The sequence below is a fragment of the Mustelus asterias genome, unplaced genomic scaffold (genome assembly GCF_964213995.1).
Source record: "Mustelus asterias unplaced genomic scaffold, sMusAst1.hap1.1 HAP1_SCAFFOLD_114, whole genome shotgun sequence".
Lineage (NCBI taxonomy): Eukaryota > Metazoa > Chordata > Chondrichthyes > Carcharhiniformes > Triakidae > Mustelus > Mustelus asterias.
Genome location: NW_027590155.1, coordinates 414,973 through 437,240, shown reverse-complemented (window position 1 = coordinate 437,240; position 22,268 = coordinate 414,973). Strand labels below are relative to the sequence as shown.

Below are 22,268 nucleotides of genomic sequence, written 5' to 3'. Positions count from 1 at the left end.
TTCAATTAGTGGGTTACCGCCCATCCCTGGGACAGAAGATTCAACCCCGTTCAAACCTCGCAATACACAGAACACAAGCTCAGCAAAACGTTTATGGATTATATCCCGCTCACTGAACCTTCGAGTATCATTTAAACAGTATCCGAGTGAGTCACAAACAATATTCAAACCAACTTTCCAAAACGTTTCAGTAGTAGATTCCTCCATTTGATTGAAAATCTGAGTGTTGTGAATCTGGAAATGAACATCATGGGGTTTATGTTACCCAGTGACTATGAGTCCGTCAGGTTTCCAATTCCATTTGAGTTCTATATTGAAGCGAATCTCATTTCAAAATGAGGAGAAAACAAGGAAAATATTAACTCTTGGAACAAATCCTGAGGAAAATGGGTCACAATATTTGGATACAGGTACAGCTGTGAATGGTGTTATTGATGATTGAGTGGAAACTATTGGATCCTTGGGCTTCTGGTGGTCAGTTCCCTTCCCTCCCTTTGAATTGCTCCCTGTGATAAGAGACATGGATTCATTTTACCTACACGTTCATAGGAAAATGAGAATAACCAACACACTACAGAAATGCTGCGGGATCAACGTAACCAAAGATACTTGGATAGAATTCTAAACGGTGCGGTCATGCTGCAGTTCTGGAACAGGTTTTGCAGAAAGAGGATTGTGGTTATTGACACCCTAGCTTAGAATATCGTCAGCAGCAGCTGCTGCCTTAGTCTCTGTGGCGCAATCGGTCAGCGCGTTCGGCTGTTAATTGGAATGTTGGTGATTCGAGACCACCCAGGGACGCTGATTTTACTGTTTTCTCACCATCTGCATTCATAGGCAAACAGTTGCGTGTTGGCAATGGGTCCGTGGTCGTCAATAAAAAATAGCTCTCAAGTGTTGCCAGTTGTACTGTTATCTGTTGTCACCAACATTATTTAATGACTATTGACTTCTGACATATTACATATAATATTATATACATGCTTCCATTGTACCATTAAGCTTAACAATTAGAATGGAAACATGAATTTGTGGCTGAGCATTTGTTCCAATTCCATATCCCTGCTACCATTCATTCCTGAATAGATCATAAACCTATCCAACCCGAACTGAAATGTGTTCAATGATGGAGCATCTACAACCCTCTGGCATAGAGAATTCCCCAAATTCACTATCCTTTAAGTGAAGAAATGTCTGCTCATCGCAGTCCTAAATCATCAGCGCCTTATCCTGAGATTGTACCCCCGTGCTTTAGATTCCCGGACCAGGGAAAATAATGTCTCAGCATCCACCCTATCAAACTCATAGAATGATAGAATCCCTGCAGTTTTTCAATGCAATCTATTCCTTCTCGTTAAAGCTGTTGAGATTTTCCAGATTTTTCTGTTCTTGATTTAGATTCCAGCATCCTCAGATTTTGCTTTTATTTTGTCTAAAATGGGGAGATCCAAACTGAACACACTGTTCCAAATGTGGTCTCAACCAAACCCTGAATAACTGTAGCAAGACTTCAAACACTTCAAATCTTAACTCCGTGCTCAAGGCTCGAAGGAGAGTGTGACAGTCGATAATTGGCACTGTGTACGTTCCTGCAATCAGGAACTGGATCAGGAAGATTAGATATCTGTGTCTCCTTATCCTGTTATCTCTAAACTCCATCTCCTCTCAATGCCGTGTGTCATACATTCGCTTCCCTTGCTTTCCAGGTGAAGATCGGGTTCACCAACTCTCTGTGTCTGTATCAAGCAGCTAATTGACCCTGGGAAATGAACAACCAGAGGGAACTTGATGAGAGGCAGCGACAGAAAAAGGAAGAGAAGCGGCAGGATAATGTTTCATAAATGAGTTCTGCCAGTTGCTCTCCGTGGTGAATGTCTGCCGTGTGTTACCTTGCAAGTTTCACAGAAGCCACAGTGATGAGTTTGGTGAGATTTGGAAATTGGAAGTGCCACATGACCAGCTTGCGGTACTATTTCACCTCACGGTCGATTTCATGTTGCAGCTAACAGGATTCGCTGTTTTAATTGGCTGAACAGTCCCTTGGGTTCGATCTAAACATGACAATTTAAAGGAGAAAATTGTTTTTTGTGAATAAAGAATCTGAAATAAAAATAAAAGGCAGAAGGCTCATGGATAAATCAATCTTTTAAAGAACTTAAGCCAGCTTCCCTGGTGGTCTAGTGGTTAGGATTCGGCGCTCTCACCGCCGCGGCCCGGGTTCGATTCCCGGTCAGGGAAAGTAGATATATTGCTGCGTAAACATCCTGCGTTACTTCCAGGTTTGTACCAGTTCTGTGGGAATCAGCAGTAGGTCGGTTTCCTCTTTTGTGTCTGAATTGGAAATGTCACATGTCAAGAACAAAAAAAAGAGAGTAATAGGATACAAAGCGCTGATGATATAGATGGTGGTGTGGGCTAAGATCTGGCTGTTGATGGAGTAGATTTTATTGTTTCTACTGACATAAATACCTCGCAGGTCTGGGTCCAAATCTCGGACTCAGTGACAAGAAGACCTTTAATTGTAACTCTCCGACCTCCAGTGAATTGGAGGCAGTTTTCACTCAGAAAGCAGTAACTGTGAGATTAACAGCGCGGGATGGAAAAAGACTCAGTTTGAGCGGTGACGCTGCCGGAGGAATGGAGAGCTGGAGTTCACCCAGAAAAGCAGCAAAGTTGCTTCTTCTGTACAAACCTCCTTCTGTACAAACAGTGGCCCCCAACCTGGGGCTGGAAGCCACCGTCCATTAACGCTGATAAGTTAATGTTGATCAGCAGAATATCCACAAAATGGTATATCACAGGTTGGTACTAACACTGCAGTAAAATTAAATGCAGTAGAATAGGACGGCATGGTTTCACAGTGGTTAGCAATTATGCCTCACAGCGCCAGTGGCTCAGGTTAAATTCTCGAGTCACTCTGTGTGGAGATTGCACGTTCTCCCCGTGTCTGCGTGGGATTCCTCCGTGTGCTCCGGTTTGCTTTCCAAACATGTGTGAGAGACGGCCCGAGTGGGGTGGAGGGAGAGGGGGCAACAAAATGGAAAGTGAGATTTTAAATAAACAATGCAAAACATGGAAATTTAAAAAAATAAATATATATATATAAAGATATAAAGTAATAAAAATAAATAAGTAAGATCAAACGAAATAAAACAAAATAAATGGAAATGGGGAGAAGATGGAGGAAAGGAGATGCTCTGAAGTTGTTGAATTCAGTGTTGAGTCTGGAACGCAGTAAGTGCCGAATCGGGAGGTCGGGCGATGTTCCTCCAGTTTGCATTGGAATTCCTCCTGATACCATTGTTTATTGCCCCTTCCGTCACGGTACTGATGATCAGGAGTAGACTGATGGTCATTTGCGGCGTTGGATTTGACCTGATATTTGTAAACCGGGCAATCTTGGGCAAATTGAAGCATTGGCGGTTAGATGGCAGTGTTGTAGCGTAGGAACAACTTAGCTCGGATTGCGGTAAGTTCTGAATCTGAATTCTTCAGCACCATTGCCAGAATATATTTTTATGACCATAGCATTGGCTGTTTTCAATGCTTTCAACTTTCTTTTTCTTTAATTCAAATCAAATGGAATTGGCATTTTTTCCGTTCAGTGTCTTCCCCACTCCGTCTCTATCTTTCTCTTTGTAGATCTGCGTCGGTTATTCCTTCGCTCAGTCTCTCTATCCTATTCCCCTCTTTTGTTCTTTTTTATTCATTCTATTCTCTCTATGTCTGGGTGGAACCAAACTTCATTGAATTGATTCCTGAGATGAGGTGGTTGTTGAGCTGGGGACCCATCTTGATTTTAAGTGGCGGAGGAGACTCAACGGGACATGTGATCCAATCCCGCCTCATTGGTTCTGTTCACTGCCAATAACAGCTCTGGTAGCAATCACTTCTGATGGTGTCACTGATGAGAATTCTAGGACACTAAATTGAGGATAGTGCAATTTGTGGAGGAGTGAGTTCAAATTCCCCCACTCTCAGATATTCACTGAATTTGCTTTAAACGTTAAGAATAACGTTGGTCAAACATGTGATCGCCAAAATGTTTCGCAGTGGAATGTATCATTATTCATTTTGATTGGAGGAACCAGAAGAGGCAATGTAAAATGAGAAACTTACGGGATTGTGGAAGCAGTCTTGTTGCTTCTCCAGTAAATCTGATCTGCTTCAGCTACACGGACTGCTGTGTTTCTGTCGTGTAGTCGTTATCACGTTCATCTCACACGCGAAACGTTCCTGGTTCAAGATCGCGTAGAAGCATTTCCAAATGCTTTTTATTGCTCACTGATTCATATTTCAGAATTGTTCTCGTTTCTCACAAAGCTTTAATTGAACGGTTGAGTTATTGCAGCATTTAAGTCGGGAATTGCTCTGTAATGAGAACAAAACGGAAGGTATGTGACAGAGAGCAAGACAGCATGGATTAACTGACACAAGGAATGATGGACAAGTGCAACATTGAGCTGGTGATGGTGGAGTCCGGGTGATCTATTGATGCCGAATCAGTGTTTTCACCGCCAGGGCCCGGGGTTTATAACAATCGATAACTAAGTAGAACATTTTGAATTTGCTCCGTTTGTGGGGATAATTGGATCTGAACACAAGGAAAAAGGTGCATTTTACTGGAATCATAAAGTGATATCGTGATTGAGTGAATGTGTCTCAGGCGAAATTGGCCAGAAATGAAGCAATGAGTAAAGCGATCTTGATCAACTGATTGCAAATCTCTTAAATCAGCTTCACTGGAAGTTTCGTGGTCATGATTCAGTACGGTGGTTCGGGTTTGATTTCCACCCAAGGAATGAATAACTTTCTATAATTCTTCATTCAATGCAAACACACCTCATAGCATCTGTGAAGGGCGAAGCAAGATTAATCTTCCAGCTGGATGTACTTGCACTAGAGTTGGAAAAGTCAGAGATGTAACATCAGCAATAAGCTCTGACGAAGAATCACACGGCAAACACACGGCAGACAGTGATCACTGAAAGTAACTGACACATTTCAAATTCTGCCGCTTTCCATTAACATCTTTGAACTTCGTATTGTCCATCTCAGACATTTCCTATGAATCAAATATTACCCACAAAATCTTCGCTCTGATGCTCGTTCCACTGATTACAGTAGAGTAACTGTTAAAATGGGCATGCGGTTGGCTTCATAGCTCATAGCGCCAGTCATCGTGGCTGGCTGGTTAACGTGATGGAGTTCAAATCCATTGGGATTCCTGATTATTCCTGGTTTTAACTCTATGTCCACACAGCGAATTGAATCAAATCCACCCAAACACTCCGTTGCACATTTCCGTTCATTCACAAAAGCATCACGGAACCTGCAGTCAGAAATGGAACAGAGACGGAGCCAGGTTGTGTTTTCAGTGTGTTGTCTCTCCTTCGGCCTCTGTCACGCTGGGTGCGTGTATGTGTCTGGGTTTCTCTGTGTGCGTCAATGTGCTTTAGCTCCGCCTTGGAAATGAACAGCTTTTTACCGTCACAAAATTATCAACATTAGTTCAAAAGTTTAGTCATGAAATGTTTCAGAGAAAAGATCAGAGTGAAAGATGTAAGAGGAGTTTGTAATGTTTGGAAGGAGGTGCAGCAAATAAATAGAAGATGGGAATGATGTTACTGCTGACTGAGAGGAATGCATTGTAACGGTGGAGATTTTATTGATCGGTTAATTGTAAACTTTGAATTCAGAACAAGCTGAGGCACCAGATGGAAACAGCGTTTGGCTTCACGTATGTTCAGAAAGGGTGCAAGCATCGCTACAGCAGGAGGACGGTTAGCTTAGTCGCAGCATATCAGATGTAATTTCAGAATCGTTGGTTGCAGCCCCACGTTAGACTCCATCGTGTTTAAACTTTGCTGCTTTCCTGGGTGAACTCCAGCTCTCCGTCCCTCCGGCAGCGTCACCAATCAAACTGAATCTTTTTCCATCCCGCTTTGTTGACCTCAGTGTCTGAATGAAAACTGCAATCAATTAAGGTGAAAGAGTTTAATGTTCATTCGGTGAGAAGTTTTCTTCTTACCCTGGGAATTTTTATCCAGAAATGTGTGATATTTTTGTCAGTGTAAGCGGTTAAATCTGGCCCATTAGCACCCAGACGTTAGTTGTATCACGATCTCCATCGGCAGAACCTTACAACCTATCACTGTCCTTCACTCTCTGTGTTTGTTCTTGACCAGTTGCACATGTGACATTTCCAACTCGCAAGCAAAACTACAAATCTCACTTCACTGATTCTGACAGAGCTGCTTTCGATCAGGAAGTACTTCAAGGTTTTTTCTCATTGCAAAAAAATCTTAGTACATCGAAGCCAGTCTGCGACCCTGAAAACGCGGACCCCTCACCACTAGTTGACCAGGATCGCACCTGCCCGATTCTCCCAGATACTGATTTTAGCAATGTGCACAGTGCCAATTATCCACAGTCACACTCTCCTTCCTGTCTGTTAAGGTTAGAAATTGTTCACATTTTCACACTGGCTTCCAATGTGACGAAAACAGAGTTGTATACAGCTGACGCTGTTCACTGGATTTACTACAAGTTTATAACAGGTCGATGCTCACATTGCTCTTTGAATGTGGTGAGCTGCAGTGAAATTCAGTGCAGTTGAAGGAAGCGTACTCATTATTTTAGGAGGAAACAGCAAGGGCAATGTAAATATGAATTGCTGTGAGTAATTGACGGAATTGGGGAATGGGAATGGTTTTTCTCACTGCTGTTCAAACTGGCACAGGTATTGCATGATTATTTGCGGGCTACCATTGCGTGTTGGGTTCCGTGGTGTAATGGTGAGCACACTGGGCTCTGAATCCAGCGATCCGAGTTCAAATCTCGGCGGTACCTTGCTTTAATTAGTCAATGCTGAGGGTTGATTTGCCGATGGGCGTTTCGTTCAATTTTTTCACAAAGTACTAATCGAGAGGGCAATTTGTCAGCCAGTTCAACTGCTATTACAATGCGCATTGCTCAGCCTCTGGCGCCAGATGCCTGGCGCATCAATGTCTTTTCATATTTTCTCTTCTCTTTAACTCCTCTCTTGAAAGAAAGGAGCAGCTGGTCCCGGAGCAACAGCCATTCGAATGGAGTCCAGCAATTATTGAGCAAGTGTGTGTGTGTGCGTGTTGTCTGTGTGCGCGCGTGTGAGAGAGAGCGAGTGTAGGTACGTGTGTGTGTTTTGGGAGAAAAGTCTAGTGTCTTCGGTTACAGTGCTGTCGATTCCATGGTGTAACGGATCGCACTCTGGCCTCTCGCATCCGAACTCTTTAAATTGGGACAGATGAGTGAGTGAATGACACGACACATGAAGATGGACCCCGCCCCCCCCCCCCCCCCCCCCCCCCCCTGTCTACAGTGGCTTCCCTGCCTCTCAGCGCATTGTATTCCTGAGCAATCATCCTCTGGGACTGATGCAATGACGCCAGGAGAGGCATTCGCTGCACCGTCTGCAATTTGATTACCGTGGAATTGCTGAGATTTCGTCAGTGTTTCGATTTCCACTTTCTGACTATTTAAAATAAAATGCCCTCCTGCAAACCCATCATAGGCTTTAGCAAAAAAAAAGCAAGGCTCCGCACGATGCAAACTCGGGCTGTTGGATTCAGATTCCAGAGCGCTCACTGGTACACCACATATCCCAGAACGCGCCCACCGCTGGCAAATGGGCACTCGAAGAATTTGATCTCTTTCATTCGGTGTGACAGCAACAGCAAGTGTGATTTCAACGTATCGTTATGCGCCACCGTTGATAGCAGAAAATCTCAGAAGACAGAGTGCCCCAAATCTACAGCAAATCATTTCAAGGCAAGAGCTTTAGGGAGGTTTCTCAAGAAATAGTCAGGTTTCGCAGGTCATTTGCAGTTCCTTGACGTGTTCTGTGTTCCGTGGTGTAATGGTGAGCTCTCTGTCCCTTGAATCCAGCGATCTGAGTGCAAATCTCGGCGGAACCTTCCTTTCCTTCGCCAATGCTGATAATTGATTTTCTCAAGGACATTTCGTTTACATTTTTCACCAAGTACGAATCGAGAGGACAATTTGTCAATGCACTTTGCTGAGACTCTGGCGCCAGATGCTTGCAGCATCAGTGTCTTTCTTTTTTCATCTTTCGCCACTCTTTGACGCTCTGTCGAATCAAAGGAGCAGTGGTGTCAAACAACAACAACCCTTCGACAGGAGCCTGGCAATAATTGAGCAAGAGTGTGTATGTGTGAGATCGGGGTGAAAGACCTCCTGGTTCCATGGTTTAACGGTGAGCACTCTGGACTTTGAATCCAACAATCCGAGTTCTAATCTCTGTGGAACCACTATTCTCAACACCCCAACTCTTGCTGAACTGCGGACAGGTAACTCAGTGAATGATATCGGACAACTGTGCGTTTTGTGGTTAGCACTTCTGCCTCGCAGTACCAGGGCCCGGCATTCAGTTTTGGCTTCGGGTGACTGTGTGCAGTTTGCACGTTCTCCCCGTGTCTGCGTGTGTGGAAGAAAACCGAGCACCCGGCGCACAATCCAAAGATGTGCGTGTTAGATTGATTGGTCATGTTACGTTGCCCTTAGAATCAGGGGACGAACAGGGTAAATATATGGGATTACGGGGATCGAGCCTGGGTGGAAATACTGCTGGTGCCGGCTAGATGGGCCGAATGGCTTCCTTCTGCACTTTAAAGGTTCTATGATTCTGCCTCCGAGCTCCTTATATTCTTGAGCAATCGTCCTCTGGGGCTGAAGCCGTTTCGCGAGGACAGTGGCTCCCAAACGTTTTTCACTGGGCCGCACTTTCGGAATAAAAATCTGCTCGCGCCACACCAAAATTTTTATTGATAAGAAATGCATTCAAAAACAAAAAAAAAGGCCTTTCCTCCTAGCAGTGCTTGATTCATAACATAGAACACAACTACTTTCTAATATGATCAAGCAACATCCAGAAAGTATAAAACAATGCAGCGACATAAAAACATGATTCATTCCCAAAATATACTTATAGACGAGCCCCTTACATATGGAACCTTAAGTAAGTATACAAACTCAATGAGAGCTGTGAGCTTGTTTTTGTCGGCTAATCTCATTTATATTAGATGTAATTTGAGACAAACAAACTCTCATCTCCTCATCAACACAAAGAAGCCTTTCTCTTTTCTGGTCTTTGATATTTGTCAGAGCTAAAAATCCCTGTTCACAACAATATGTCGTTGAGAACTGTAGAAGAATCGCTAATGTTCTTGAAGAGATGCATGGATACTGTTTCTGGTTGTATATCCAAAAAGAGTCCAGTGGCATACTCCCGTGTTTCATTTTCAAGGTGTTATCACTCGAAATGCAGGCCATTTCCTCCTCCTCATCCAATGTCAGACCTGAACAGCTGGAATTCGCAAAGCGGTCTCTAACACAGTCGATTTTTTCTGTCGACAACGATGGGAAGTAATGATCAATCTTTTCTACCAGTGTTGCAAGATGTTCCTGCCTGAGGCCGTACAATTCATTGCTCGTTTTAAAACTTTTTACCAGTGGGAAAATTTCGAGGTTATGTTGCATTGATCTTCTGAGCCAGAGCTGAAGCTTTTTTTTGAATGCAGTTAGTTTGTCTCTAGTTGTGAGGATATTGTCATCGCGGCCTTGCATACTGGCATTGAGCACATTCAACCGGGAAAAGATATTGGCCAAATATGCCAGCTTTGCACACCAGTCATTGTCATCCAGTTGGTGGTACAATGGGGTCCCTTCTTGTTCCAAAAATTCTCTTAATTCGTTCTTCAGCTCCAACACCCGATTTAAAACTTTTCCGCGGGACATCCAGCAAACCTCTGAGTGCAGAATTAGGCATTGATGTTTTGATTCTATGTTAAGAAAGGGAATAGAAATGACCCTGGTAATTATTGCCCGGTTAGTCTTACTTCGGTGGATGGTAAGTTGATGGAAAAGGTCCTTCGGGGTGGGATTTACGACCATTTAGAAAGATGCGGAATGATCCGGGATAGTCAGCACGGATTCGTGAAGGGCAAGTCGTGCCTCACAAATTTGATTGAATTTTTTGAGGAGGTAACGAAGTGTGTTGATGAAGGTCGGGCAGTTGATGTCATATACATGGATTTTAGTAAGGCGTTTGATAAGGTCCCCCATGGTCGGCTTATGATGAAAGTAAGGAGGTGTGGGATAGAGCGCAAGTTGGCCGATTGGATAGGTAATTGGCTATCTGAGCGAAGACAGAGGGTGCTGGTGGATGGAAAATTTTCGGACTGGAGGCAGGTTGCTAGTGGAGTGCCACAGGGATCAGTGCTTGGTCCTCTGCTCTTTGTGATTTTTATTAATGACTTAGAGGAGGGGGCTGAAGGGTGGATCAGTAAATTTGCGGATGACACCAAGATTGGTGGAGGAGTGGATGAGGTGGAGGGCTGTTGTAGACTGCAAAGAGGCATAGATAGGATGCAAAGCTGGGCTGAAAAATGGCAGATGGAGTTTAACCCTGAAATATGTGAGGTGATTCATTTTGGTAGGACAAATTTAAATTTGGATTACAGGGTCAAAAGTAGGGTTCTGAAGACTGGAGGAACATAGAGATCTTGGGGTCCATATCCACAGATCTCTGAAGGTTGCCACTCAAGTGGAGAGAGCTGTGAAGAAGGCCTATAGTGTGTTAGCTTTTATGAACAGGGGGTTGGAGTTTAAGAGCCGTGGGGTTATGTTGCAACTGTACAGGACCTTGGTGAGACCACATTTGGAATATTGTGTGCAGTTCTGGTCAACTCACTATAAGAAGGATGTGGAAGTGCTGGAAAGAGTGCGAAGGAGATTTACCAGGATGCTGCCTGGTTTGGAGGGTAGGTCTTATGAGGAAAGGTTGAGGGAGCCAGGGCTGTTCTCTCTGGAGCGGAGGAGGTTGAGGGGAGACTTAATAGAGGTTTATAAAATGATGAAGGGGATAGATAGAGTGAACGTTCAAAGACTATTTCCTCGGGTGGATGGAGCTATTACAAGTGGGCATACCTATAGGGATCATGGTGGGAGATGTCGGAAGGATGTCCGAGGTAGATTCTTTACGCAGAGAGTGGTTGGGGTGTGGAATGGACACGTGTGGAGTCAGACACTTTAGGAACATTGAAGCGGTTATTGGATAGGCACATGGAGCACACCAGGATGATCGGGAGTGGGATAGCTTGATCTTGGTTTCAGATAAAGATCGGCACAACATCATGGGCCGAAGGGCCTGTTCAGTGCTGAACTGTTCTATGGGTGGCACGGTAGCACAGTGATTAGCACTGCTGCTTCACAGCTCCAGGGTCCCGGGTTCGATTCCCAGCTCGGGTCACTGTCTGTGTGGAGTTTGCACATTCTCCTCGTGTCTGCGTGGGTTTCCTCCGGGTGCTCCGGTTTCCTCCCACAGTCCAAAGATGTGCAGGTTAGGTTGATTGGCCAGGTTAAAAAAAAAGAAGAAATTGCCCCTTAGAGTCCTGAGATGCATAGGTTAGAGGGATTAGCGGTTAAATATGTGGGGGTAGGGCCTGGGTGGGATTGTGGTCGGTGCAGACTCGATGGGCCGAATGGCCTCCTTCTGCACTGTAGGGTTTCTATGATTCTATGTTCTATGTCTTTACAGAGTTGAGCAAATAACTGCACCTTTAGTTGTTTTGCTTTGATGAAGTTCACAATGCGCACAGTCCGATCTCGAACCAACTTCAAATCAGTTACAAGGGTCTTGGTGATTAATGCCTCTCTGTGTAAAAAACAGTGAGTTAATATTACATCTGGATTTTTCTGCTTGATGAGTGCCGCCAAGCCTCTCACATTCCCTATCACACATGGCGCTCCGTCCGTACCAATTCCAACACAAGAATCCCATGAACTCTCAACTTTTTCCAAATACTCAAGCAAGGTTTGGAAAATATCTTGTCCTCTGGTATGTTTTTCAAGTTTCTTGCAAAATAGAAACTGTGTGATTATTTCGTCATTGTGAATGAATCTGATATAGGCAAGCAACTGTGCTTTTCCACTAATGTCGGTCGATTCATCAACTTGAATGGCAAATTTAGAATTCTTCATACTTTTGGAAACACGCTTCTCATTATTAGCTGACATATCAACTATTCTTGTGTGAATTGTATGATCAGACAAAGGAATTTCCATAACTTCTCGCTCAGCATCATCACCAAACAAAGTTTTCACAATCAAGCTGCAGGCAGGCTGAATCAATTTTTCAGCTATTGTATGTGGTTTTGTCTGTTGAGCAATCAATTCAGTCACTTGGTAAGATACAATCTGCATCTTATCGGAGACTGCCATTCGTTTTTTGAAATATGATGGTTGGCATTTCTGCTGTTCCAAAAGCCTTTCAAAATATTGAACATCCTTGTTTGCCAGATTTCCATGTTTTGACAACAGATGTCTTTTCATCGTGCTTGGGACCATATTGGAATTGGAAATCTTCTCACCACCAACCAAACACATAGGCCGAGGTATGTTTTAATCTCCAGTCCATTTGAAACCGAGACTCAGATAGCTATCCATATATTGTCGACAAACTTTCTTTTTTGGAGGTTTGCTTGGGCCTGCTACTGGTGTAGAATTAAACGACTCTTCTTCAGCACTCTGTTCGAACGGCGATTCTGGATCACAACGTGTACTCGGATCGTACTCAGCATCACTTGGTGCTCTTGCACTTTGGACAAACATCTATCCATGTTTAAAAGTTTCTTTGATTGTCCAGCAGGCCTCAAGGCCGGATCAGATCCTATGGGTCCCGGGTTTTCAGCTGCGGGGATTTTATCTGAGTTCAGGCCCAGTGCCGTGGCCGCCATGTGTAGGTTAGGAGATTAGAGGGGTCAGTAATTCAGGGTGTGGGGATAGGGCCTGGTGCAAGCTGCTCTGTTGATTAGTGGGGCAAGTATGTCAGGGAACAGGGATAGGGCCTGGGTACAGGTGCTCTGTTGATTAGTGGGGTCAGTACGTCAGGGGACAGGGATAGTGCCTGGGGAAAGGTGCTCTGATTAGTGGGGTCAGTATGTCAGGATACAGGGATAGAGCCTGGGGAAAGGTGCTCTGTTGATTAGTGGGGTCAGTATGTCAGGGCACAGAGATAGGGTCTGGGTAAAGATGCTCTGCTGATTAGTGGGATCAGTATGTCAAGGGGCAGGGATAGGGCCTGGATAAAGGTGCTCTGTTGATTAGTGGGGTCAGTATGTCAGGGAACAGGGATAGGGTCTGGGTAAAGGTGCTCTGTTGAATAGTGGTGTCAGTATGTCAGGGTACAGGGCAAGGGCCTGGGAAAAGGTGCTCTGTTGATTAGAGGGGTCAGGGTGCAGGGATAGGGCCTGGGTAAAGCTGCTCTGTTGATTAGTGGGGTCAGTATTCAGGGCACACGTATAGGGCCTGGGGAAAGGTGCTGTGTTGATTAGTGGGGTCAGTATGTCAGGGTGCAGGGATAGGGCCTGGGTATTTGTGCTCCGTTGATTAGTGGGGTCAGCATGTTAGGGTACAGGGATACGGCGTGGGTGAAGGTGCTCTGTTGATTTGTGGTGTCAGTTTGTCAGGGTACAGGGATAGGTCCTGGGGAAAGGTACTCTGTTGATTAGTGTGGTCAGTATGTCAGGGTACAGGGATAGGGCCTCGGTAAAAGTGCTCTTTTGATTAGTTGGGTCAGTATGTCAGGGTACAAGTGTAGTGCCTGGGAAAAGATGCTCTGATTAGTGGGGTCAGTATGCCAGGGTACAGGGATGGGGCCTGGTTAAAGGTGCTCTGTTGATTAGTGGGGTGAGTATGTCAGGGTACAGGGATCGGGCCTGGGGAATGTTGCTCTGATTAGTGGGGTCAGTGTGTCAGGGTACAGGGATAGGGTCTGGGCAAAGGTGCTCTGTTGATTTGTGGGTTCAGTATGTCACGGTACAGGGATCGGGCCCGAGTAAAGGAGCTCTGATTTGTGGGGTCAGTATATCAGGGTATAGGGATTAGGTGTGGGTAAAGGTGCTCTGTTTATTAGTGGGGTCAGTCTGTCAGGGTAGAGGGAAAAGGCCTGGATAAAGGTGCTCTGTTGATTAATGGGGTCAGCATATCAGGGCACAGGGATAGAGCCTGGGGAAAGGTCCACAGTTTATTAGTGGGATCAGTATGTTAGGGGAGAGGGGTAGAGCCTGAGGAAATGTGCTCTGTTGAATACTGTGTTTAGTATGTCAGGGTTCAGGGATAGGGCCTGGGGAAAGGTGCTCTTGTTGGTCAGTGGGGTCAGTATGTCAGGGTACAGGACTAGGGCCTGGGAAAAGATGCTCTCATTAGTGGGGTTAGTATGTCAGGGTGCAGGGATAGGGCCTGGGTAAAGGGGCTTTGTTGATCAGTGGGGTCAGTGTGTCAGGGCACATGGATAGGGCATGGGTAAAAGTGGTCTTTTGAATCGTTGGGTCAGTATGTCAGAGTACAGGACAAGTGCCTGGGAAAAGATGCTCTGATTAATGGTGTCAGTATGTCAGGGTACAGTGATAGGGCCTGGGGAATGTTGCTCTGATTTGTGGGGTCAGTATGTCAGTGTACAGGGATAGGGCCTGTGTAAAGGTGCTGTGTTGATTAGTGCGGTCAGTATGTCAGGGTACAGTGATCGGGCCCGGTTATAGGTGCTCTGTTGATTAATGGTGTCAGTATGTCAGGGCACAGCGATAGGGCCTGCAGAATGGTGCTCAGTTTATTTGTGGGGTCAGTATGTCAGGGGAGAGGGGTAGGTCCTGAGGAAATGTGCTCTGTTGAATACTGTGTTTAGTATGTCAGGGTTCAGGGATAGGGCCTGGGGGAAGGTGCTCCATTTATTACTGGGGTCAGTGTTTCAGGGGACAGGGATAGGGCCTGGGGAAAGGTGTTCTTGTTGGTCAGTGGGGTCAGTATGTCAGGGTACAGGACTCGGGCCTGGGAAAAGATGCTCTGATTAGTGGGGTCAGTATGTCAGGGTGCAGGGATAGGGTCTGGGTAAAGGGGCTCTGTTGATCAGTGGGGTCAGTCTGTCAGGGTACAGGGATAGGGCATGAGTGAAGGTGTTCTGTTGATTAATGGGGTCAGTACAGGGTACAGGGATAGGGCCTGCGCAAATGTGCTCTGTTGATTTGTGGGTTGAGTACGTCACGGTACAGGGATCGGGCCTGGGTAAAGGTGCTCTGATTATTGGTGTCAGTATGTCAGTGTACAGGGATGGGGCCTGGGTAAAGGTGCTCTGTTGATTAGTGGGTTCAGTATGTCAGGGACAGGGATAGGGCCTTGTAAAGGTGCTCTCTTGATTCGTGGGGTCAGTACATCAGGGTACAGGGATAGGGCATGGGGAATGTTGCTCTGATTAGTGGGTTCGGTATGTCAGCGAACAGGGATAGGACCTGGATAAAGGTCCTCTGTTGATTAGTGGGGTCAGCATGTCAGGGTAGAGGAATAGTGCGTGGGTAAAGGTGATCTGTTGATTTGTGGGGTCAGTATGTCAGGGTATCGGGATTGTGCCTTGGTAAAGATGCTCTGTTTATTAGTGGGGTCAGTATGTCAGGGCACAGGGATAGGGCCTGCGTAAAGATACTCTGCTGATCGGCTGTGTCAGTATGTACAGGGATAGGACCTGGGAAAAGGTGCTCTGTTGATCCGTGAGGTCAGTATGTCAGGGTACAGGCATCGGGCCTGGGTAAAGGTGCTCTTTTGATAAGTGGGGTCAGTCTGTCAGGGTCCAGGGATCGGGCCTGGGGAATGTTGCTCTGATTAGTGGGGTTAGTCTGTCAGGGTACAGGGATAGGGCCTGGGTAAATGTGCTCTCATTAGTGGGGTCAGTATGTCAGGGTCCAGGGATAGGGCATGGGTAAAGGTGCTCTGTTAATTTGTGGGGTCAGTATATCAGGGTACAGGGATAGGGCCTGGGGAAAGGTGCTCTGTTGATTTGTGGTGTCAGTACGTTAGGGGATAGGGATAGGGCCTGGGTAAAGGGCCTCTGTTGATTAGTGGGGTCAGTATGCCAGGGTACAGTGATAGGGCCTGGGGAAAGGTGGCCTGTTCATTTGTGTGGTCAGTATGTCAGGGTATAGGGATTGGGTCTGGATAAAGTTGCTCTGTTTATGAGTGGGGTCAGTCTGTCAGGGTAGAGGGATAGGACCTACGTAAAGGTACTCTGTTGATGGGTGGTGTCAGTATGTTAGGGTACAGGGATAGGACCTGGGAAAAGTTGCTCTGTTGATTAGTGAGGTCAGGAGGTTAGGGCATAGGGATAGGGCCTGGGGAATGTTGCTCTGATTAGTGGGGTCAGTATGTCAGGCCTGGTAAAGGTGCTGTGTTGATTAATGCGGTCAGTATGTCAGGGTGCTGGGATCGGGCCTGGGTAAAGGTGCTCAGTTTATTAGTGGGGTCAGTATGTCAGGGGAGAGGGGTAGGGCCTGAGGAAAGGTGCTCTGTTGAATACTGTGTTTAGCAGGTCAGGGTTCAGGGATAGGGCCTGGGGAAAGGTGCTTCCTTTGTTACTGGGGTCAGTGTATCAGGGTACAGGGATAGGGCCTGGGGAAAGGTGGTCTGTTGGTTAGTGGGGTCAGTATGTCTGGGTACAGGACTAGGGCCTGGGAAAAGATGCACTGATTAGTGGGGTCAGTGTGTTAGGGTGCAGGGATAGGGCCTGGGTAAAGGTGCTCTGTTGATTAGTGGGGTCAGCATTTCAGGGGACAGGGATCCGGCTTGGCTAAAAGGATGAGATGTGAAGGAATAGGTCCTATTAAAGATGAAGACGGGAGAGTCTGTACGGAACGAATAGAAATGGAAGAGAGGCTTAATGAGTATTTTGCCTCGGTTTTCACAGAGGAAAAGGACCTGGGTGGATGTAGTGCTGGCTTGCGGTGGACTGAAAAGATTGAGTGTGTGGACTTTAAGAAAGAGGTTGTGTTGGAATCTTTGAATGGTATCAAGATAGATAAGTCGCCGGGTCCGGATGGGATGTACCCCAGGTTACTGTGGGAGGCGAGGGAAGAGATTGCAGAGCCTCTGGCGATGATCTTTGCGTCGTCAATGGAGACGGGAGAGGTGCCGGAGGATTGGAGAATTGCGGATGTGGTTCCTATTTTCAAGAAGGGGAATAGGGATAGCCCAGGAAATCACCAACTGGTGAGTCGAACCTCAGTGGTTGGTAAGCTGATTGGGAAGATCCTGAGGGACAGGATTTATGAGCATTTAGAGAGGTTTGGTCTGCTCAAGAATACTCAGCACAGCTTTGTCAAAGGCAGATCGTGCCTTTAGAGTCTGGTGGAGTTCCTCGAAAATGTGACTAAACACATTGACGAGGGGAAAGCGGTAGATGTGGTTTATATAGATTTTAGCAAGGCATTTGAGAAGGTCCCCCATGCAAGGCTTCTAGAAAAAGTGAGAGGGCATGGGATCCAAGGTGCTGCTGCCCTGTGGATCCAGAACTGGCTTGCCCAAAGGAGGCAGAGAGTGTGTATAGATGGGTCTTTTTCTAAATGGAGGTCGGTCACCAGTGGTGTGCCCCAGGGATCTGTTCTGGGACCCTTGCTGTTTGTCATTTTCATAAATGACCTGGATGAAGAAGTGGAGGGATGGGTTGGTAAGTTTGCTGACAACCCGATGGTTGGTGGGGTTGTGGATAGTCTGGAGGGATGTCAGAAGTTACAGAGGGACATAGATAGGATGCAAGACTGGGCGGAGAAGTGGCAGATGGACTTCAACCCAGATAAATGCGTAGTGGTCCATTTTAGCAGGTCAAATGGGATGAAGGAGTACAATATTAAGGGAAAGACTCCAAGTACTATAGAGGATCAGAAGGACCTTGGGGTCCGGGCCCATAGGACTTTGAAATCGGCCCTGCAGGTGGAGGAGGTGGTTCAGAAGGCGTATGGTGTGCTGGCCTTGATCAAGCGAGGGATTGAATTTAGGAGTCCGGGGATAATGATGCAGCTATATAAGACTCTCGTCAGACCCCACTTGGAGTACTGTGCTCAGTTCTGGTCGCCTCATTACAGGAAGGATGTGGAAATGATTGAAAGGGTGCAGAGGAGATTTTCAAGGATGTTGCCTGGATTGAGTGGCATGCCTTATGAGGATAGGCTGAGGGAGCTCGGTCTTTTCTCCTTGGAGAGACGTAGGATGAGAGGAGACCTAGTAGAGGTATATAAGATGTTGAGAGGCATAGATCGGGTGGACTCTCAGAGGCTTTTTCCCAGGGTGGAAATGGCTGTGACAAGAGGACACAGGTTTAAGGTGCTGGGGGATAGGTAGAGGGGGCCGTTTTTCATACAGAGGGTGGTGGGCGAGTGGAATCGGCTGCTGTCAGTGGTGGTGGAGGCAACTCAATAGGGACTTTTAAGAGACTCCCGGATGAGTAGATGGGACTTAATAGGATGGAGGGTTATAGGTAGGCCTTGAAGGTAGGGATATGTTCGGCACAACTTGTGGGGCCGAAGGGCCTGTTTGTGCTGTAGTTTTTCTATGTTTCTGTGTTTCTAAATGTGCTGATTTGATTAGTGCGGTCAGTATGTCAGGGTACAGGGATTTGGCCTGGGTAAAGGTGCTCTGTTGATTAATGGGGTCAATAAGTCAGGGCACAGCGATCGGGCCTGGGGAAAGGTGCTCAGTTTATTCGTGGGATCAGTATGTCAAGGGAGAGGGGTAGGGCCTGAGGAAATGTGCTCTGTTGAATACTGTGTTTTGTATGTCAGGGTTCAGGGATAGGGCCTGGGGAAAGGTGCTCCGTTTGTTACTGGGGTCAGTGTATAGGGTATAGGGATAGGGCCTGGGGAAAGGTGCTCTGTTGATTCGTGGGGTCAGTATGTCAGGGTACAGGGACAGGGCCTGGGTAAAGGTGCTCTGTTGATTAATGGGGTCAGTATGTCAGGGTACAGGGATAGGGCGTGGGTAAAGGCACTCTGTTGATTCATGGTGTCAGTATGTCAGGGGCAGTGATAAGGCCTGCGGAAAGGTGCTCTTTGGATTTGTGGTGTCAGTATGTCACGTACAGGGAAAGGACCAGGGTAAAGGTGCTCTGTTGATTAGTTGGGTCATTATGTCAGAGGACAGGACTGGGGCCTGGGGAATGTTGCTCTGATTAGTGGGGTCAGTATGTCAGGGCATAGGGACAGGGCCTGGGGAAAGGTGCTGTGTTGATTCATGCAGTCAGTATGTCAGGGTATTGGGATCGGGCCTGGGAAAGGTGCTCTGTTGATTAAAGGGGTCAGTATGTCAGGGCACAGCGATAGTGCCTGGGGAAAGGTGCTCAGATTTTTCGTGGGGTCAGTATGTTAGGGGAGAGGGGGAGGGCCTGGGGAATGGTTCTCTGTTGAATACTGTCTTTAGCATGTCAGGGTACTGGGATAGGGCCTAGGTAAAAGTGCCCTGTTGATTAGTGTGGTCAGTCTGTCAGGTTCCAGGGATCGGGCGTGGGAAATGTTGCTCTGATTAGTGGGGTCAGTATGTCAGGGTCTAGGAATAGGGAGTGGGTAATGGTGCTCTGTTGATTAGTGGTGTCAGTACGTGAGGGGACAGGGATAGGGCCTGGGTAAAGGGACTCTCTCGATTAGTGGGGTCAGTATGCCAGGGTACAGTGATAGGGCCTGGGGAAAGGTGGTCTGTTCATTTGTGTGGTCAGTATGTCAGGGTATAGGGATTGGGTCTGGGTAAAGGTGCTCTGTTCATTAGTGGGGTCAGTCTGTCAGGGTAGAGGGATAGGGCCTGAGAAAAGTTGCTCTGTTGATTAGTGAGGTCAGTATATCAGGGCACAGGGATAGGGCCTGGGTAAAGGCGCGCTGTTGATTTGTTGGGTCAGTATGTCAGGGTACAGGACTAGGGCCTGTGGAATGTTGCTCTGATTAGTGAGGTCAGTATGCCAGGGCAGAGGGTTAGGGCCTGGGTAAATGTGCTGTGTTGATTCATGCGGTCAGTATGTCAGGGTACTTTTATCGGGCCTGGGTAAAGGTGCTCTGTTGATTAAAGGGGTCAGTATGTCAGGGCACAGCGAGAGGGCCTGGGGAAATTTGCTCTGTTGATTAGTGGGGTCAGCATGTCAGGGAACAGGGAGAGGGCATGGGTAAAGGTGCTCTTTTGATTAGTGGGGTCAGTATGTCAGGGGACAAGGATAGGGCCTGGGTAAAGGTGCTGTGTTGTTTAGTGCAGTCAGTGTGTCAGGGTACAGGGGTCGAGCCTGGGTAAAGGAGCTCTGTTGATTAGGGGGGTCAGTATGTCAGGGCGCAGCGATAGGGCCTGAGGAAAGGTGCTCAGTTCATTAGTGGGGTTAGGATGTTAGGGGAGAGGGGTAGGGCCTGAGGAAATGCGCTCTGTTGAATGCTGTATTGAGTATGTCAGGGTTCAGGGCTAGGGCCTGGGGAAAGGTGCTCCGCTTATTAATGGGGTCAATGTATCACGGTACAGGGATAGGGCCTGGGGAAAGGTGCTCTGTTTATTAGTGGGGTCAGTATGTCAGGGTACAGGGATAGGGCCAGGGTCAAGGTGCTCTGTTGAATTGTGAGGTCAGTATGTCAGGGGACAGGACTATGGCCTGGGAAAAGATGCTCTGTTTAATGGGGTCAGTATGTTAGGGTGCAGGGAAAGGGCCTGGGTAAAGGTGTTCTGTTGATTAGTGGGGTCAGCATGTCAAGGTAAAGGGATAGTGCGTGGGTAAAGGTTCTCTGTTGACTAGTGGTTTTCAGCATGTCAGGGTACAGGGATAGGGCCTGGGGAAAGGTGTTCTGTTGATTACTGGTGTCAGTATGTCAGGGTACAGTGATCGGGCCTGGGGAAAATTGGTCTGTTCATTTGTATGGTCAGTGTGTCAGGGTATAGGAATTGGGTCTGGGTAAAGGTGCTCTGTTGATTAGTGGGGTCAGTCTGTCAGGATAGAAAGATAAGGCCTGAGGAAAGGTACTCTGCTGATGGGTGGTGCCAGTATGTCAGGGTACTTGTATCGGGCCTGGGGAAAGGTGCTCTGTTGATTAAAGGAGTCAGTATATCAGGGTACAGGGATCGGAAATGGGTCAAGGTGCTCTTTTGATTAGTGAGGTCAGTATGTCAGGGGACAAGGATAGGGCCTGGGGAATGTTGCTCTGTTGATTACTGTGGTTAGTATGTCAGGGGAGAGGGGTAGGTCCTGAGGAAAGGTGCTCTGTTGAATACTGTGTTTAGTATGTCAGGGTTCAGGGATAGGGCCTGGGGAAAGGTGCTCCGTTTATTACTGGGATCAGTGTATCAGGGTACAGGGATAGGGCCTGGGGAAAGCTGCTCCTTTTATTAGTGGGGTCAGTATGTCAGGGGACAATGATAAGGCCTGGGGAAAGGTGCTCTGTGTCCAGGGATCGGGCCTGGGGAATGTTGCTCCGATTCGTGGGGTCAGTATGTCAGGGTACAGCGATAGGGACTGGGTAAATGTGCTCTGATTACTGGGGTCAATATGTCAGGGTCTAGGGATAGGGCATGGGTAAACGTGCTCTGTTGATGAGTGGGGTCAGTACGTGAGGGGACAGGGATAGGGCCTGGGTAAAGGTAGTCTGTTCATTTGCGTGGTCAGTATGTCAGGGTATAGGGATGCGGTCTGGGTAAAGGTGCTCTGTTTATTCGTGGTGTCAGTCTGTCAGGGTAGAAGGATAGGGCCTATGTAAAGGTACTCTGCTGATGGGTGGTGTCAGTATGTCAGGGGACAGGGATAGGGCCTGGGGAAAGGTGCTCAGTTTATAAGTGGGAACAGTATGTCAGGGGAGAGGGATAGGGTCTGAGGAAAGGTGCTCTGTTGAATACTGTGTTTAGTATGTCAGGGTTCAGGGATTGGGCATGGGTAATGGTTCTCTGTTGATTAGTGGGATCAGTATGTCATGGGACAAGGATAAGGCCTGGGGAAAGTTGCTTTGTTGATTTGTGGGGTCAGTATGTCAGGGTACAGGGATAGGGCCTGGGTAAAGGTGCTCTGGTTATTAGTGGGGTCAGTACGTCAGGGTACAGGGATAGGACCTGGGAAAAAGGTGCTCGGTTGATTTGGGGGGTCAGTATGTCAGGGTACAGGGATTGGGCGTGGGTAAAGATGCTCTGACTTTGGGGTCAGTTTGTCAGGATCTAGGAACAGGGCGTTGGTAAAGGTGTTCTGTTGATTAGTGGGGTCAGTCTGTCAGGGTGGAGGGATAGGACCTCGGAAAAGGTGCTCTGTTCATTAGTGAGGTCAGTATGTGAGGGGACAGGGATCGGGCCTGGGGAAAGGTACTCTGTTGGCCAGTGGGGTCATTATGTCAGGGTACAGGAATAGGGCTGGGAAAAGATGCTCTGATTAGTGGGGTCAGTATGTCAGGGTACAG

The 22,268-nt window shown here is 47.0% G+C and overlaps 1 protein-coding gene and 2 non-coding genes across 3 annotated transcripts in view; all 3 read left to right on the top strand.

Annotated features, from left to right (window-relative positions):
• LOC144484535 (uncharacterized) overlaps nucleotides 1–22,268 on the top strand; it is a 303,312-nt gene that overhangs the window by 107,327 nt on the left and 173,717 nt on the right. The window lies entirely within an intron of this gene.
• On the top strand, nucleotides 2,167–2,238 carry trnae-cuc (transfer RNA glutamic acid (anticodon CUC)). The gene has a single exon. It is a non-coding gene; the product is annotated as a tRNA-Glu (tRNA).
• trnaq-cug (transfer RNA glutamine (anticodon CUG)) lies at nucleotides 6,781–6,852 on the top strand. Its single transcript has one exon. It is a non-coding gene; the product is annotated as a tRNA-Gln (tRNA).